Here is a 17207-nt window from a genome sequence, read left to right on the forward strand (position 1 = left end):
GGGCGGAAAAGTGCGAGCCGGGAGTGCAAAGCCGACGGTCGCCTGGCGGCGGTAGGATGGGGGCATCCCCGCAGGAGCTCGGCTGCACGTGGACCTGCTCTGTTTACGTCCGGCCCAACCTGGCCCCGGGAGGGGCTCATCCGCCGGGGCCCCGCGCCCACCCACAGCCCCGGCCTCGGCCCACGTTGTCTACCTTTAGGAGACCGCAGACCGTCTAAGAAGCACGCGGGGACACGTCCATTGAAAGAGCCTCCACATGGAAAAAGCTCTGGCTGAAGGACCTGGCGCAGGGACCGGGTTCCCTTCCTTCGCCTCCTCCTTCTCCTCCCGGGTGCCGGCCGGGCAGTCTCTCTCCGCACGCAGGGAAAGGCGTCTCGGGTCGGGCCCAGCGGTGGAGTGGAGGGGCGGCGGGGTTCGCAGGCGGCGAGGCTGGGTCCGCTGGGGCAGAGGCACCGGCGCGAAGTGGGGAGCGCAAGTTACTCTCCCTGCAAGTTCAAGAAGTCTCCAGCCAAGTGCTGACACACAACAACAGCGAGCAGGGGGAGGAGTGCGGAGCAGGGAAGGGAAGGGAGAAAGGAAAAGCTGGTGCTGTCGTCGTCCTTAGGAACCAGAGCCCGCGGGACGCGTGGCCCCGCGGGGGGCTGGCTCCGGGACTGTGGGGGCGAGGGTCGGGCGCTCGGCGCTAGCTCCGCCGGGGCCCATGGCTCGGGCCAGCCATCCTGGGAGACGCCGGGTCCGGGGAAGGGCGCAGCGGCGATCTTGGTGCCGGGCGAGTTGCCCCCCCGCATCACTCTGCCTTCCTCCAGTGCACCCCCATTAGCGCTAGCCAGTTGAAACCACCGCGGCTCCGGCGCTCCGGCGTCCTCGGGCGCATTCTCCAGAGAGTCGAGCCGAGTTTCGGGCTGCCGAAGCGGGTGGCTGCGCTCTCCCCTCGCTCTCCTCGCCCCCGGGCCAAGCCGCTGTGCCCTTTGTGGCCAGCCTGGGGTACGATCACACCTCGGCCGGCACGTCCCAGGCCCCCGAGCAACGGCGGGAGGTGATCGGCATCGCGGGGCTCGGGCTCGGCTCCCGGCTCCCCGGCGCTCTGCACGCCGGTCTTAGGCTCCGGCTTGGCCCGGGCAGCCGAGGCCACGGCGCAGCGGCGCGCACGGCCGGGTGCTCCAACCCGCGCAGGGTCTGCGGGCGCGGGTGCCTCGGAGCCCGCAGTAATCCGCAAGGCGCTAGCGCCTAGGTCGTCAGTGTGGGCGGCGGAGCCTGTGGCGGCCGATGTCCGGCGGCGGCTGCCAATCCCCGGCCGGGTGTGGGAAGCAGAGCGGCGGGCGCAGCGCGAGCCGGGCGCAGCGCGGCGCGGCGGGGTGAGGACTCCGGCGGCGACGGCGGCGGCGGCGCCGTGGCGCGGCGCTCGCGGCTTTTAAAGGGGACGCCGCCTGCCGTCTCCCTCCCGGCCGAGGCCGAACACCTCCCCCTCGGTGGCGCGGCTCGCCGGGGATCCCCGAGCGGGCGGGAGCAGCGAGCAGGGGTGTGGACGGCGCGCCGGGACAGCCGCGGCGGGGTGGGGCCGAGGGCGGGGACTCGCGGCCGCAGAGGGGGCGCTCGCGGCTCCAGCCCCTGCCCTCAGAGGGGAGATCCGTCGGAGCGGCGGCCGCTGGCTGGGGCTCCGGGAGCGAAATCCCGGACGAATGCTGGGTCGGGCCTTATTTCCCCTCCCGGCCCGTTATTCAACTTTCAGTTTGAAGATGTTCAATAATAGTCGATTAAAAGAAGAACTCAACCAAGTTACAAGGCACCTTGGCATAGGCTTGGGGTACACACTTCTGTGTTTCCCCGGGGTGGGAGGAGAATTAAAACAAAACTAGAGATTGGACATTGGGTGTTACTTAAACTTTAACACAGAGAGATGTATTCATTTACATATGTAAATGTATTTATATAAATGTGCACTATTACTCCAATAAGTATATATGTAATACACAAATATTCATATATGTAAATATGTACTAACGAAACCACACATTTCTGTAAACTTATGTCTATGTGAAATGGATGTCCTGCTATACGTGACATGTGCATTGTGGACTCTGTTTACGTCCACGTGTGTGTGTGTGTGTGTGTGTGTGTGTGTGTGAGAGAGAGAGAGAGAGAGAGAGAGAGAGAGGATGAGAGGGATTTTATTTCTTCTTACGGTAGCAATCACTTCATACCTTGTGATATTTATCTTGCCCAGCTCAGAGGCAACTCAGAGGAAGGTAAAATAACGCACAGTGTGAGCCAAGCAGACAGGACAATTCTGGTCTGAGACCTTAGAACCTTCTGCCCCACCCACTTACACCAGGCCCCAGCAGCTGATCTGTGACATGTGGTCAAGTGACTTGTCTTCCTCAGCTGAGAGAGTCCCCAAATCTGCTGCACCACAAATTTCAAGGCTAAGGCTTTCAATCCTTTCCAGGATTCCAGGACCCCCCATGCACAGCTCAACAAGTTTACCCAAAGGGAGAAAAGTTTTGGAAAAGGCCAGATGGGCAAAATCAAGTTCTCTTGCACAGACCCTTCAGCCTGCAGAGCAGAAAGAGAAAAGCCTGAAGCAGGAACTCATAACAATCTATTATCCATGTGTATTATTTTTTCAGTCGGAAAGCTAAAATAATTCTAGGTTCCGCTCACGTAAATCGGATTAGTAACTCACAGAGGGGAATTAGGCACTCGCTGTTTCTGCAAGTATAAAGGTCAAATAAGGTATTTATGAGGAAGACTGCCTACTAGGAAAATAAATGGGGGGGGGGAAATGAGGGACAAAATATTCAGGAACATGGTACTATTTTTCCCTGAAAATGCACTATGGAAGCTGTTTGCCACTCTGAATCATTGGACACCAAACAAGTTGGCAAGAGAACATGTTCTCTTCACAGACACTTTAAGTCAGAAAGTGTTTATTGTGCTTCTGAAACAATTTCCTTCCCTATCAAGTTTAATTGAGGAGTTAACAATAGTTTCTGTCATCAGTGAGATTTAAAAAACAAAACAAAACTTATATGAAACCTAAATCAGTGTGTAGCTTTTAAAGAGGAGGAGAAAGCTGACAGCTATTGAATGTGCCTCAAGTAAGGATGAAAAATAAATCTTTGGTGTTGACATCAAGGATGTCTCACAGCTGCAGGCTTTCATAACTTGGGAGCCTAGTCAGTCTGTGAAATAATCTTTGATCATCAAGAATCGGAGGGAAAGTTGGCACTTCTGGACACTCTATCCCATTTCAGTGTTGCCCATCACAGAACCTCTTGTGTGTGATATGTGATTACCCAGGGGCTGCTGAATGCCCTGCCCAAGCATAACTTCCTAAATGTTGGCCCTATTTCTCTTAAGATCCAGGCTCTCTGGCTGTTTTTTAGAGATGGCTGCCCTCTTGTGGTGGAAATGAGTTTGAACGCTTGGGAGAAAGAAGTCAATAAATAAAGAAGTAAATATGTAAGTAAATAAATAATCTGAAAAGACTGATTTGGGGTGCGAAGTACAGGATGATCGAACCTACCCATTTTCTAGGCATTAGGAGTAGTTTGAAACAATAAATTTAAATGGAGATGACCTCTTTTTATTCTCTTTCTGCACAGCTACCTTCCCACCTGCAACTCAGAATGCAGGGTTATTACTTTGAGGTGACAGTGTCTATTTCCCTTGAAAATATCACTTGCTGCTAGCCATGGTCCATGCTACCTTCTTCAAAGGTTTATTGCAAGTTTTTCAGCCCATAAGGTGAGAGTCATTCTTTCTGGGTGTATCAAATTTAGTGTATGTGCCAGATGTGGGGAGTGGTGAAAGTTGGGGTCAAGGGTCATTTGGGGAAGGTGATGGTAGCTGAAAATTCAACTCCCTCAAAGGGGACACACAAGTTATGTAAAAAAGCAAAGCCGGGCTTCCCTGGTGGTGCAGTGGTTGAGAGTCCGCCTGCCGATGCAGGGGACACGGGTTCGTGCCCCGGTCCGGGAGAGATCCCACATGCCGCGGAGCGGCTGGGCCCGTGAGCCATGGCCGCTGAGCCTGCGCGTCCGGAGCCTGTGCTCCGCAACGGGAGAGGCCACAACAGTGAGAGGCCTGTGTACCGCAAAAAAAAAAAAAAAAAAAAAAAAAAAAAAAGCAAAGCCTACCAGGTTAGGATTCTATATAAAGGAGGTTGCTGCTATTCCCTTCCAGTCACTTATTGCCAGTTTTTCAAGAGATACCAGAAATCGCATTTGATTGAATGTGGACATGACCTGGGATGAAATTAAGTGCTTGAACAGTCATACTTTGGCAACTTTTCCTTTAGCAGTTCAGCCCAGATGATGTTTAATTTTATTGCATCCTGCAGCTATTAGCATTCACCATTGTTCTTTCAGACCTACCATTATGCAAATTAACATTAAAATAATGACTCTCATATATTGTAAAGGTCACAGCAGGCATGAAATGATCCATCTACCTTGTAATTGTTATTCCACTGAAACCTACAACAACTCCTCAGGGAAACCTCTAGGCTTGTTAGCATACCTGTCACCTTGTAACTAGTGTGACACTTAACAGCAATTCCACTTACTTCACCTGGATGAAGTTCTTTCACAGGAACCAGGAGCCACAGCAAAGAGCAGCATGTGGTCAATCAAACTTTTAACTTTTACCTATGTGATGTATAATTAGATGTGGTGGAAGGATGGGTGGGGTAAAGTGACTTATTTGCCAACTAGTAGGCCTAGTGTTCTGAGTCTGGGTTATTCCTTTCAGGCAAATACTGACTACTCCTTAAAAATTTAGAGACAATAAATTTTATGCATTTAACTAGATTGTATTGTATTGTAGGATACGCATAGTAGGTGCTCTATACACATGTTGCTTATGGCCCAAGACATAGTTGGGTGACTTACATTTTAATTCTGGTTTGGATGGCTGAATTTAAAATGGCCACCTCTTGGCCTCATCTATTAATCGGGGTAAATAGATATGTTCTACCTGCCTCAGATGGCATGATAAAGGTCAAATGCTTAGCATGTGTGGACTTGGAGAAGTAAAAACTGCCATACAAACACAAGGTTTCGATTGCTACTTACTCTATGTATCTTTAAATGTATTTCTTGGCCTTCTGCCTGAAATTTTATGGCCTGATTTTGAGATAGACTTCGTATGCTTTTCTTCTTCTTTTTCTTTTCTAACAGCTTTTATCATCAGAAAGTTTACCACTGAGGTTGATTAAGCCAATAACAAATTCTGATAGTCTCAGCTCCCTCATGAATAATATGTAGAGATTAACTGCTTATCTCCTCACAGAGCTGTAGTGAAAAATAAGTGAGAATACATGTGTCAAGACAACAAAATTTGCCCAATTTGAATTACTACACACATGCAATTTAATGTCGGTGGTTCTTGGAAGATTCGTTTTGTTTCATGTTATTTTCTTTTGTACTTGGCAGACAGCAAAAATCAATGTTAAATGAGCACACGCTTCTGAAAAATAATTATAAGCTTCCTAATATGTTGTTTTAGATATCCATTAAATATTATTTTATTATATTCATATCAATATATTTGCATATCTTGTCAATGATATTAAAATCTGTGTTAATTATATTGTGAAGAGTCAATGATAATATTTCTCTTTACATATCCAGTCTGCAAATATGCTTGAGCAGCTATTATGGCCATGGAACTGTCCACTTTGGGCCCAGAAAATACAAAGATACAAAATCTCTGCCCATAATGCATTTAGAATTCAGCAGAAGAGATGGTGTTGCAGGAAGTAGGACCCCATCCAGGGCCCGGGAGTGGGATCTTGTCTAACACTCGGAAATGAATTGTCTGAGGAGACACTTGTGCTGACAAACCAAGAGATTTTATTGGAAAGGGGCGCCCAGGGGCGGAGAGCAGCAGGGGAAGTGAAACCAGGAGGACTGCTCTGCCATGTGGTTTGCCGTCTCAGGTTTTATGGTGATGAGATTAGTTTTTGGTTTGTCTCTTGTCTGTTGTTCTGACTCAGGGTCCTTCCTGGTGGCACATGCATGGCTCAACCAACATGGATTCCAGCGAGGATGATAATGAGAAATGTTATCTTTGACTCTTCATAACGTAATTAACACAGGAGGTTGGCAGGACATACGGACTTGCGTCTCCTTTTGACTTTCCTGAATTCTTCCAGTTTGTGGTGGCTTATTAGTTCCCTGTTCCTTACCAGGACCTCCTATTGTAAAATAACTCGTGAAAATGGTTACTGTGGTGCCTGGCCAGGGTGGGCAGTTTCAGTCAGTGTTTCCCTAACAATGGGACATGTTTGCAGGTAAATGAATATAAGACATATGAAGTAAGAACTTTAATAAGAGAAGTGAGAAACAATTTCTATAGGTTTAATGGAGAGCAATCTCATTTCTGAAAAGTGGACTCACTAAATTCATAGATGTGAGAGAACTTGAGAGAAAAATTCAGGGTGTGTAAAATTTCAGTAGGATCAGTAGGTGTCTTTATGAATGAAAGCATTAGCAGCAGCAGAATTTCCACCAACACCTTTAGTTACTGAGTTTCATGTACTAGATGCTTTCTACTTATTTTTTCATTTAATCATCACAAGACCCTTGCTCAGTGGGTATTATTACGCCCATCTTACAGATAAAGAAACTGCCTAGAGAGGTTAAGACAGTTTCCCAAGGTCACACAGGTAGCAAGGAGCACAGTCAGTAGTTTGTTCTAGAACTCATGTTTTTGTTTGTTTGGATTTTCTTCCCCCATCATGCCAACAGTCTCTAGATTCTAGACAGTAGAAGCAACCCAAAGGCAAGACATCAGGTGGGAAAATGTCAGATTGTGTTCTGTGGAGCATGGCTGGTAGTTTAGATTTGGAGGTGGATTTGGATAAGATACTAGGAGGTAAGTTTATTCTTTAGGTAGGATCCCAGCATGAAAGTAATAGTAATAACATTCTTTAAAAAAGAATTTAACAAAGGGACGTTTACTCAAGGTGTGGGGAGAGTTGAGGAAAAATAACCAGGGATAGTGAAGTGCTCTGGCCCTACATTAGGAATCCAAACCAGAGGCTTTACCAACCTTAAGTCTATAGGGGCACAGGAGGGACAGTTACTAGCTCCCTGAGATGGCTGTAGCTAAAGAGAAGCCATTGGCAGAAGTTGGGGGCAGTGGGGAGCTCTGGTAGGGTGTCAGCTGGCAAGAAGCTGGTAGGGAGAATAAGTATCTCAAGATCTCTTTCCTCCTACTCTCTGAACAATCTTGATATATTCTATTGACCTAATTTGCCCAGAAGGACAAGGGTATTAGTTAGCTATTGCTGTGTAACAGATGTTAAATGAGCACAGATAGCCACAAACTTAGTGGCTTCATGCCCATTTCTTATCTCATGTGGGTCAGCAATCCAGAGCAATTTAGCTGGTTCTCTACCAAGGATCTCACAAGGCTACAGTCAAGTTGGTGGCCAGGACTGCAGCCTCATTTAAGGCTCAGGGTACTCATTTAAGCTTATGGGGTTGTTGGCAGAATCCATGACCTTGCAGCAGCAGAACTCACTCATGATCATCAATGCCAGCAGGAGAAATCTCTGACTACTAGACTGTCTTCTAAAAGAGATCAACGTGTACACACTGCTATATTTAAAATGGATAACCAACGAGGACCTACTGTATAGCACAGGGAACTCTGCTCAATGTTATGTGGCAGGCTGGATGGAAGGGGAGTTTGGGGGAGAATGGATACATGTATATGTATGGCTGAGTTCCTTTGCTGTGCACCTGAAACTATCACAAACTATCACAACACATCGGCTGTACTCCAATATAAAATAAAAAGTAAAAAAAAAAAAAGAAAAGACTTACCTGATTATACTAGGCCTACCCAGCATAATCTCCCCATTGATTAGCTCAAATTAAATTGATTAGGGACCTTAATTACATCTGCAAAAATCCCATCACTCATTGCCATACAACATAACCTAATAAGGGGAGTAATATCCCTCCGTTATATCCGTACATCCAGATCATACTCAAGGGGAGGGGATCCTGTAGAGGCTGGAAATGTCAGTCCATGCAGCCATAGAGATCAGCCTCTCAGGCACAGAACAAGGTGAAGAGTGGATCTGGGTACCGATATTTAGTATATTTTGAAACATAAGCACACTTCAGGACCTCAAGACTCTTGAGTGCTAGTCTAAGGAGTTTGAACTCTATCCCATGTAAATGGATCACTGTGAAATGATTTTACCAGAGGAGTGCTCTGGTTGGAGGTGCATGTTAGGAAAACCAATGTCATATTTGGTGGAGTATAGTGGTAGGAGTAGAGAGTACAGACAGAGACTGGAGATGAAGGAACTGGATAGTAGCTTCTGTAATTATACACTCAGGTGGTAATGGGGGCCTGAAGTCCGCATGAAGAACAAAACAATGTCGTTGGGTAGGGGAAGAATCAACAATATCTATAGGGTTAGGAGCCCAGGTGACAAAAACCTAGTGGTGCCCTTAACAGATAGGAGTGTGTGCAGAAGCCAGATGGGAGATGCAGGGGTGGTTCTTTTTGGAATTACCTATGAGGCTCTGGTCAAATATCCTCGTGGAAGTCTAGAGCAGGTGGTCCTGGAATTCAGGAAAAGGATTAGGTGCATTGCAGATTTCTGAGCTAAGGCTTAACCATTTGGAGAGGAAAAGATTGCCAAGGAAGGGCATAGATGTAGAAGGAAAAGTTTCAGAGAAGTGAAAAACAGACAATAGTAATTTGTCTTAGAATTCATCAGAGAAGAACTTTCAGAAGAGGAATCATGTCCACAGTCCTAATGCTTGTGAGGTCTGGGGGACAACTGAGAGACTGAGAATTAGCAAGAGCTCCTTGGCGATGTTTCTAGATGACAGGTATAGAAGAAGAGTGAAGTGGGGAGGGGGCTGCATGGAACTGAGGTAGGAGTACTGAGGAGGTTGAGTAAATGAGTGAAAGAGAAGGATTTAGCAGTATGTGAAAAGTATCTCCAAATAGTTCATGAAATAGTAGAAGTTCTCTGGGAGGCTTATCAAAATCAATAACAAGTTTGTATAATTGGCTTTGTTGGAGTTTTGTGTGGTCATTTGCTTTTTACAAGAAGGAATCTCCTAGCGGAATAGTGTATTTTAACATTGTAATTAATACCTAGAGCTTCTTCGTCTACTTAAAACTTTATTTGCATATTTCTGCACCTTTCACAGTTTCTGGGAGTACAGGAAGCCTGAGAAACCTGGCACAGTTATCACTGAACTGTCAGTCATGTTCATCTCTCCACCGCAAATCCTTTTCATCTTGGTTACCTAGGAGTTCAGTAAGAGAATTTTGCAAAGGCAAAAGGGGTTTGAGGGCTGTGACTTTAGAATTATGATAAAATTCATTTTGCTATGAATAGTAGCAATCCAAGAGAATCACTCTGACTGGTGACTCTTAAGGGATATTCTCATGCTGGGCATATTTCACAATTGTCTTAATTAGACACGAAAGATTTTGCTTCCTGCCCTAACTACTGCAGAACTTGTTTGCTGAGCAAATAATGTGGGGTATATGTGGCTAAGAGATTTTGAAAAATCATATCATATTATTTCATCCTCTCATATTTACAATGACCACTCAGTGTCACCAAAGACCAAATGCAGCCCACATGTCAATGCCCTGACCACACCAGTACACACCTGATTGCCAATTTCCCCCATTTGGTGGAGTTTGCTTTGCCCACGTGTGCTGCTGGTCAGATGTGCTAGGGAGTTAATACCTCCCAGGAACAGGCCTCAATCAATGACCAATGGGACTTAGTGAGTGAGTACCTCACCTCCCTCACATCTCTGGGAGGGATAACTCTGGGATGCATGGTGATCTGAACTCCCACAGCCCCTGTCACCCCCAGTGTAACTGGCTTGATAATGCATCCTTTACTGGCCTTCCCTTTCCCTCCTCACTTCCCCATTTCCCTAATTGTGTTTTCTCCACCTTCATGTAAACTACCTGTACTAAAACCCTTGTCTTAGTGTCAGCTTCTAGAGGAACTTCAAATAAACCCTGGGTATTCTACTGACCTAAGATAGCACCTCAGATTCAGATTGCACTATGCCAAGAATGAAATAAAATGGTTAGCTTTAGCAACCTACCTCCTGCATTTTGTTCAATGACTTTTACTTTTATTCATTCAATGACTTTTACTTTTCTAGACTGCTAAGTTTCTGGGGCTACAAAGATGAATACAGTGAATTATGCAAATTGATCAAATAGAAGCTTACACAAGGTCCAGAATGTTAACTAATAATAGAGTTACCACCTTCCCTTGTAGGTCAGAGGTTTGCTGGGAGGACATAATACTTGAGTTAAATCATGAAAACTGAGCAGGTGTTGAGCAGATAGGAAAGGGGGAAGGGAATTCCAGACAGGAGGAACAGTAGGGGTAAAGGCAGGAAAGCATAAAACATCAAGATGCATTAGAGAAATGGTTGACAATTTACTGTGGCTGGACAGAAGAGGAGAGAGAGGTGCCAGCACTTTGCTGGGCAAAGGAATTTGGACTTTTCCCCATAGAATCTACTTTGAGAAAAAGCTTTTTGGTAGAAGGGAGCATGATGCCTTGGAGAAGCGCCAGACTGATGATGCTAATTTTTCTTCTGAGCAAATTAAAAGGTTGTTATAATTATTTAAGCAAGAAATGGGGCGTCCTTGAACTCAGCAGATGCATGGGGTGAAGGAGAAAGCTATAGGAGATTGAAAAGATAAGATCTGATGGCACTTAACTGCCCACAAGGAATGAAAAAGGAGATGTAGAAAGTGTAGGAAGGGCTCAACTTACATGAGAAAATTCTTGATAAAACTCATGTGGCTTCCAGGATCCAAAATTTCAATTTTAAACTAACAATGATTATGTCCTTAAGATTCAACTATCAGTGATTGTGTTCTTAAGCTTATTCCCTCAAGGTCATTCATGCCAGTAAGTATATATCCAGCAGTAAACTAAGTCTACTTACAGTGTGAAACTAGTAATTTTAAGTTATTAGTGTGCCATTTTGTGTGTGAACAATTAATAAAAGACCAATTGGCATGCATGAAGTAGCTAAAAGATGGGCAATATTTGGTCTAATCCAGGGTAGAAAAAGTTGTAAGATAATTAAGGAAAACAGCCATCATTACATTCCATGCTTTGAAAATTAATGTTAACAGTAGTCCTCCTCCTTTTCTAACAATTAATTTTTGCTAACTCAGCAAATTACTGTTTAAGCATCTTATTAGGCAAATAAACAGAAAATACATACAGAAAAGATGGGGACTTAGGTGACTTAGTTATTTTAATATGCAGATGAATGGACCTATCATATGTATTGTTTCAAAAGTGAACTCAAAATGCAATTTTACATTTTACTTATTTATACATTACATATAATTATAAGAAAATGTCTCTGAGCATAATTTAATCTATTTTTGAAAATTTTAAGTTTGCTTAGTTTTTTATAATGAAAACCTCAGTACCATAATACTTGATAATGACCAAGTATTATCCTTGTACCAGCTGTTAATCTAAAAATAATATATAGAAATTGCATCATATTTGTCTTAACCATTTGAGACACTATGGAGTGGGTGTTGCAAAGAGAGAAGAATAAAAGGGAGGTAGGAAGAAAAGAAGGAAAGGAGGGAAGGAAGGAGGGAGGGAGGGGGTAAGAAATTAGTTCTACCTGCTATTCATTCATTTGTCATGAAAGTAGTATAAAGGAGTAAAGATCTCTGGTTGTTTGAGTGTTCTTGTTATTTGAATTCAGGGTAAATTTAAGTTTGCTTGATTTTAGCTAAAGAGTTAATACAGTGTCCCAAAGTGCCAAACATAGAATCAGACAGAACCAGAACTATTTGGCTATTTTCAGTGTAAGTGTATTTTCTATAGTTTATTTCATTTATGTATACTGAATGATTTTCATTATGGCACTACCAAGAGATGTCTGAATTGCAACCCCATATGTCCTCCTTCATTTTCAACAATCAACAAATGAAGCACTTTTAGATAGGAAGAAACTTTCAGATCAGCTGACTCTTGCTTCATGTCCTATGTCAGTAATTAAAAATCAAAACTGGATGCTTTTCCCATTTTGTCAATTTGGCTTCTACCTTTCAGTTAAGCCACAATGGAAGTTGAATGGTACCAGCTCTTCAGTTGTCTTTCTGGTTTTGAAATAACTTGAGTAATGTGAATGGATCTTAAAAATGAATGACTAATTAATTCTTTCATGAAATCCTGCTTTAATGAACACTTTCAGAAGTGTATTCTAAGTTGCTTTTCCTTTTCTGCTTCATACTATTTTCAGAGCTCTGTGGTCTCTCCTCCAAGTCCACATACTAGGAAAGCCTCCAGGGATATCTGTTTTTAATGGAGTTTAAAGATTTCACTTCGGAGAAGGAGAACTAGGGGAAGAAGCCATTGTCTTGCCATATGGACCAGGTTACCATCAGGGGAGAAAGAGAATACCAAGAGCCAATGATAGCCTTGTTTAACCCCCAGATCACTCCTTACGCTATAAACTGAAAGCATTGCTCCCAGTTTACAAAATATCTGAATACTTTACGGAATTCACTTTCTTTTTAACATAAGAGAAGTTTATTACCTATTAAAAATTGAATAATGATGATGCCACATTTTATTTTAAATAATATTTTAAAGCATTTTTAATAGAGAAAAGCAGAGAAAGAAATTTATGATGACTCATGATTCTGTTACCCAGATAACTCCTGTTAACTTAAAAAATGATCCACATGTATATAAAAAAATTAAACATTACCAAAATGCATAAAATGAAAAGAAAGGTCTCCCTCCTCCTTTTCTACCCCAAAATGACTTTTTCTAAAGGTAACCAGTGTTAATGGATGCATATGTAATCTTATGGCAATCAAGACATTACACATATACATACACATTTGCACGTATGCATGTATGTGTATTTGTGTGAAAACATTTTGCACAAAGGACTGATATCCTACACACTGATATCCACATCTTTTGATTTTTAAAATACATATATCATGGAGATATATGTATATATATAAGACAGAACACACAGATCTGTCTTACTATAAAGGTAGTATTATTGCCATGATTTCTTTAATCTGCCCCTCCTGATATTTTAGGTATTTTCAGGTTTTGTTTTGTTTTGTTTGCTCTTATAAGAATGTTTTAATAAGAAATTCATGTAAAAGTTGGCAAGTATATTCAGAGGGTACATTTCCAACAATAAATTTTCTCGGTCAGAATATGTTTATTAAAAAAAATTGGAAGAGTATAGCTGAACTGTCCTTCAAAAAAGTATATACTGATTTATTCTACCATCAACAGAATCGTTGTGAATCTTGTGTGTCATCAAATGTTGGTAAAATGATTAGGTACAAACACTATATTACAATTTGTATTTCTTATTATGCATGGTTGAAAGTCTTACCTTATGCTACTGGCTATTATATTTCAATTTTTGGTCACACTCTTTACCTATTTTTCTAGATTGTTTGTCTCTTTCTCATTAACTTAAGCAAGCAAACAGAAAAATATTATAATACTATTGTCACACTTAAATTTTTAAATTAATTTTCACATGTTCTTTACATATTAAAGAAATTAGTCTTTTGTCAGAAATGTGTTTAAATATTTATTCCTTCTGTTGATGGCTTATGATTTTATGATGCATTTTTTCTGTATAGAAATTTCAAATAGTTTTGTAATTAAATGAATTAAAATTTAATTTAGTGACTTTTGTGTTGTATGTCTTACTTCAAAAGGACTTTTCATACTGCAAGATCATAGATTCACCAATGCTTTCTAATAATATTTTAATGGATTTCAATATTTATCTTTAAATCTTTGACTCATCTGGAATTTTTTTTGACTTGTCAGTTTCCCATAACATTTATTGAGTTATCCATCTATTGTTACTGGTTTGAAATGACATCTTTATCATGTAATTTCTCATTTATATTTGAGAATCTTTCATTGATCTGTTCATCCACTTCTTTTTTTCTTATCTAATTGCATGGCCTAGTCTTTTCCTACTAAATTTTGAAGGAGCAGGGATCTTATATGCTTTGTTTGTAGTTAAATCCACACCACTTAGAACAGTTTCTGACACATGGTAGGTTTTCAAAAATACTAGTTGAACACATGAATAATAAAAAGCTCTATTTCTTCATTCATCACTTTTAGATATAATCTTTTGATTGTCCATATAAAAATGGGGAGATTAGTACACAGACACATCTCCTTAGCTCTGCCTTTCATCTCCGGATTTCCTGTTGCTCTATTATTATTTTTTTAAATTTCAATATTTAGAATATTGACTTTCTGAAATCATATTTCTCACATTGACTTAATTTTTGTTCTATGTGTAAATAGGTTCAGTGCATCCACCTGTAGTCTGATTAGGGCTTCTCCTAAGGTAGATTTTATTAAAAAGAGCTCATGGGTTTCATGAGATTTATTTTATTCTTGTTTAATGAATTAACTAACACTTACATAGTGCTTTCTATCTGCCTGGCACTGTTCTATGTGCTTTGTAGATACTAAGTAACTTAATCACAAAAAGGTATTGTTCTTGAACTTTTGCATATAATTTAATTGACCTTAAATTTATATACCCTCTTGGCTTGGTTTAGGATTTTTGTATCAACCCCTCCAACCCAAATAACTTGAAGACAACAGATATTGCTGTAAAGAAGTCTGAAGCCAGCTTGACTTTTACCCTTATACTTTACTTGCTTTTTCTATCTGTATTCCTGAAGAAAATCATCTTGATCCTTAACGTTCAAATTTTAGCTGACATGCCTGTGTTTGTCATTATTTATTAGTTTATCTTAGAACACATTACATAACCCCTTTAATAGATTTGTTAATTTAAATCATTTTCATTTAGGTGACATTTTCTCCTGTGTATGTCTTAATCCCCTTCTCTCTTCCATCTGTTAGGATTACTTGTCAGGTTCTTTTTTAAAAAAAAAATTAAACTTTTAAAATTAAAGTATAATTGAGGTATAATTGAGGCTAGTTTCAGGTATACCACATAATGATTCAATATTTGTATATATCACAAAATGATCGCCACAATAAGTCTAGTTAACCTCTATCACTTACACAGTTACAAAATTTTTTTTCCTTATGATGAGAACTTTTAAGAGCTACTGTCTTGGTAACTTTCAAATTTGTAATACTATACTATGGTCACCATGCTGTACATTACATCCCATGACTTCTTTTTTTTTTTTAAATAAATAAGGTGAATTTATTAAAAAAAAAATAAAAGAACCCCTGCTCTTCACAGGGAATAAAGACAATATTTTATAATAACTATAATAACTATAAGTGGAATATAACCTTGTGAATCACTATGTTGTACACCTGAAATATATAATATTGTAATCAACTATACTTCAAAAAAAAAAAAAAAAAACCAAACAACCCCTGATCTGGAACGTTACAGGTCATCTTGGGCAAGAGAAGCAAGTGTAGCCAACCAGACACTGGCTCTTTTATGTTGTTGTTTGTTTTTGGCCACACCGAGTGGCTTGCAGTATCTTAGTTCCTGTACCAGGGATCGAACAGGAGTCCTAACCATTGGACCACCGGGGAATTCCCAAGGCACTGGTTCTTAAAAGCATTTGCCTAACAGTGACTCATCAGTTTTGCTCCTCTTCCATTGGGCAGAGCCAGTCACATGTCCAAGCCTGCAGTGATGGGACCATGCAGCATAATTCTCCTGGGAAGGACAGTGAATATTTGAACAATAAACAATTTACCTTGGGGTACATCTCTGACATAGAAGTTTTTCTAAATTGTTATTGCTCCATTTTCTTTCTTGATTCAGACTGTAATTTTATATCTTCCTGGATGATCACCATTTTATTGAGTCTTCTAAATTGATTGTGGTAAAGTCCTACTTAATAATCATGATTGAGTTTGTCTATTTGTTGCCCCCTTTCTCTTTTCCAATGTCTATTAAAATGGTTCTCAACCAGGTACAATTTTATCCTCCTCCCCCCAGGACATTTGGTAATATCTGAAGACATTTTTGACTCTCAGAACTGGGGAGGAAGGTGCTACTGGCATCTAGTGCAAAGGGTCAGGGATGCTGCTAAACATCTTACGTGCACGGGACAGGGCACAGCAAAGAATCACCTGGCCCCAAATGATTGTAGTGGTGAGATTCAAAACCCTGGCCTATTGGTATCTTTTCTTTGAGCAAACCTCCCTTTTTAATTTTTTTTTTTTTTTTTTCCCAGTACGCCGGCCTCTCACTGTTGTGGCCTCTCCCATTGCAGAGCACAGGCTCCAGACGCGCAGGCTCAGTGGCCATGGCTCACGGGCCCAGCCACTCCGCGGCATGTGGGATCTTCCCGAACAGGGGCACGAACCCGTGTGCCCTGCATCGGCAGGCGGACTCTCAACCACTGCGCCACCAGGGAAGCCCCAAACCTCCCTTTTTAACAGACATTTTTTGTTTTTATTGATCAAGTGCTGTTCATCTTCATTTCTTCTAGTTTCTTGAGTTGCATATGGTTCGCTTGCTTTCAGCCATTTGTTTAAAATGAACTGAAGTTCACAGACATTCTTCTGATAAGTGACTAGGCTATGGGCTTTGATACATGGAGCTCCCCCTGTTTATATCTTGGGAGTTTGTAATTGGATTTTTTTTTTTTTTGAGAGTAAAGTTACCAAGGTTCTTTATTAATACTCCTGAGATATGTTGTGAGGAATCTCCCCAGGAATCTTCTTCACTGGGCATCTGAAAAGACAGGATCCAGGTTGGGTTCAGCTTCTGTGATGAGTCTATCAGAAGTCTAGTCACAGCTTGACTCCTCCTGGATCTTTGGGTTCCCCAGAAGGTGATGCTCAAGACCCTCAACCCATGACTTCTTTATGAGAAGTTTTCTTCACATTTTCCATGGATGGCCTTCACACCCTCTGAGTGCACATCGCTACAAATTTGAGATAGATGTCCACTCATAGTCTTTCTTCCATCTGTTTGAGCTTGGGTAGAAGTGAAGGGTCCATTTGGGAGGTGGGGGGATGGCAGAGTTTCTAGTTTCTTTCTGATTCTGACTGTTACATTTCAAAGGTGTTCCTTTAGGTAGTGTGCCTTTTCCTTTTATTGATCCCTATCGGTATATTTCTTTCCTTCTTTTCTAATTATTTTCCTTTTTTTTTTAACTTATTATTGTTCTGTTTCACTCTGCCA

The 17207-nt window shown here is 41.8% G+C and overlaps 1 long non-coding RNA gene across 1 annotated transcript in view; it reads left to right on the top strand.

The window, feature by feature from the left end:
* Positions 1 to 17207, top strand: part of LOC309973468 — a 470361-nt gene that overhangs the window by 306914 nt on the left and 146240 nt on the right. The gene's annotated exons all lie outside the window — the stretch shown is intronic.

Source organism: Leucopleurus acutus (assembly GCF_964270905.1).
Source record: "Leucopleurus acutus genome assembly, chromosome: 16".
Classification (NCBI taxonomy): domain Eukaryota; kingdom Metazoa; phylum Chordata; class Mammalia; order Artiodactyla; family Delphinidae; genus Leucopleurus; species Leucopleurus acutus.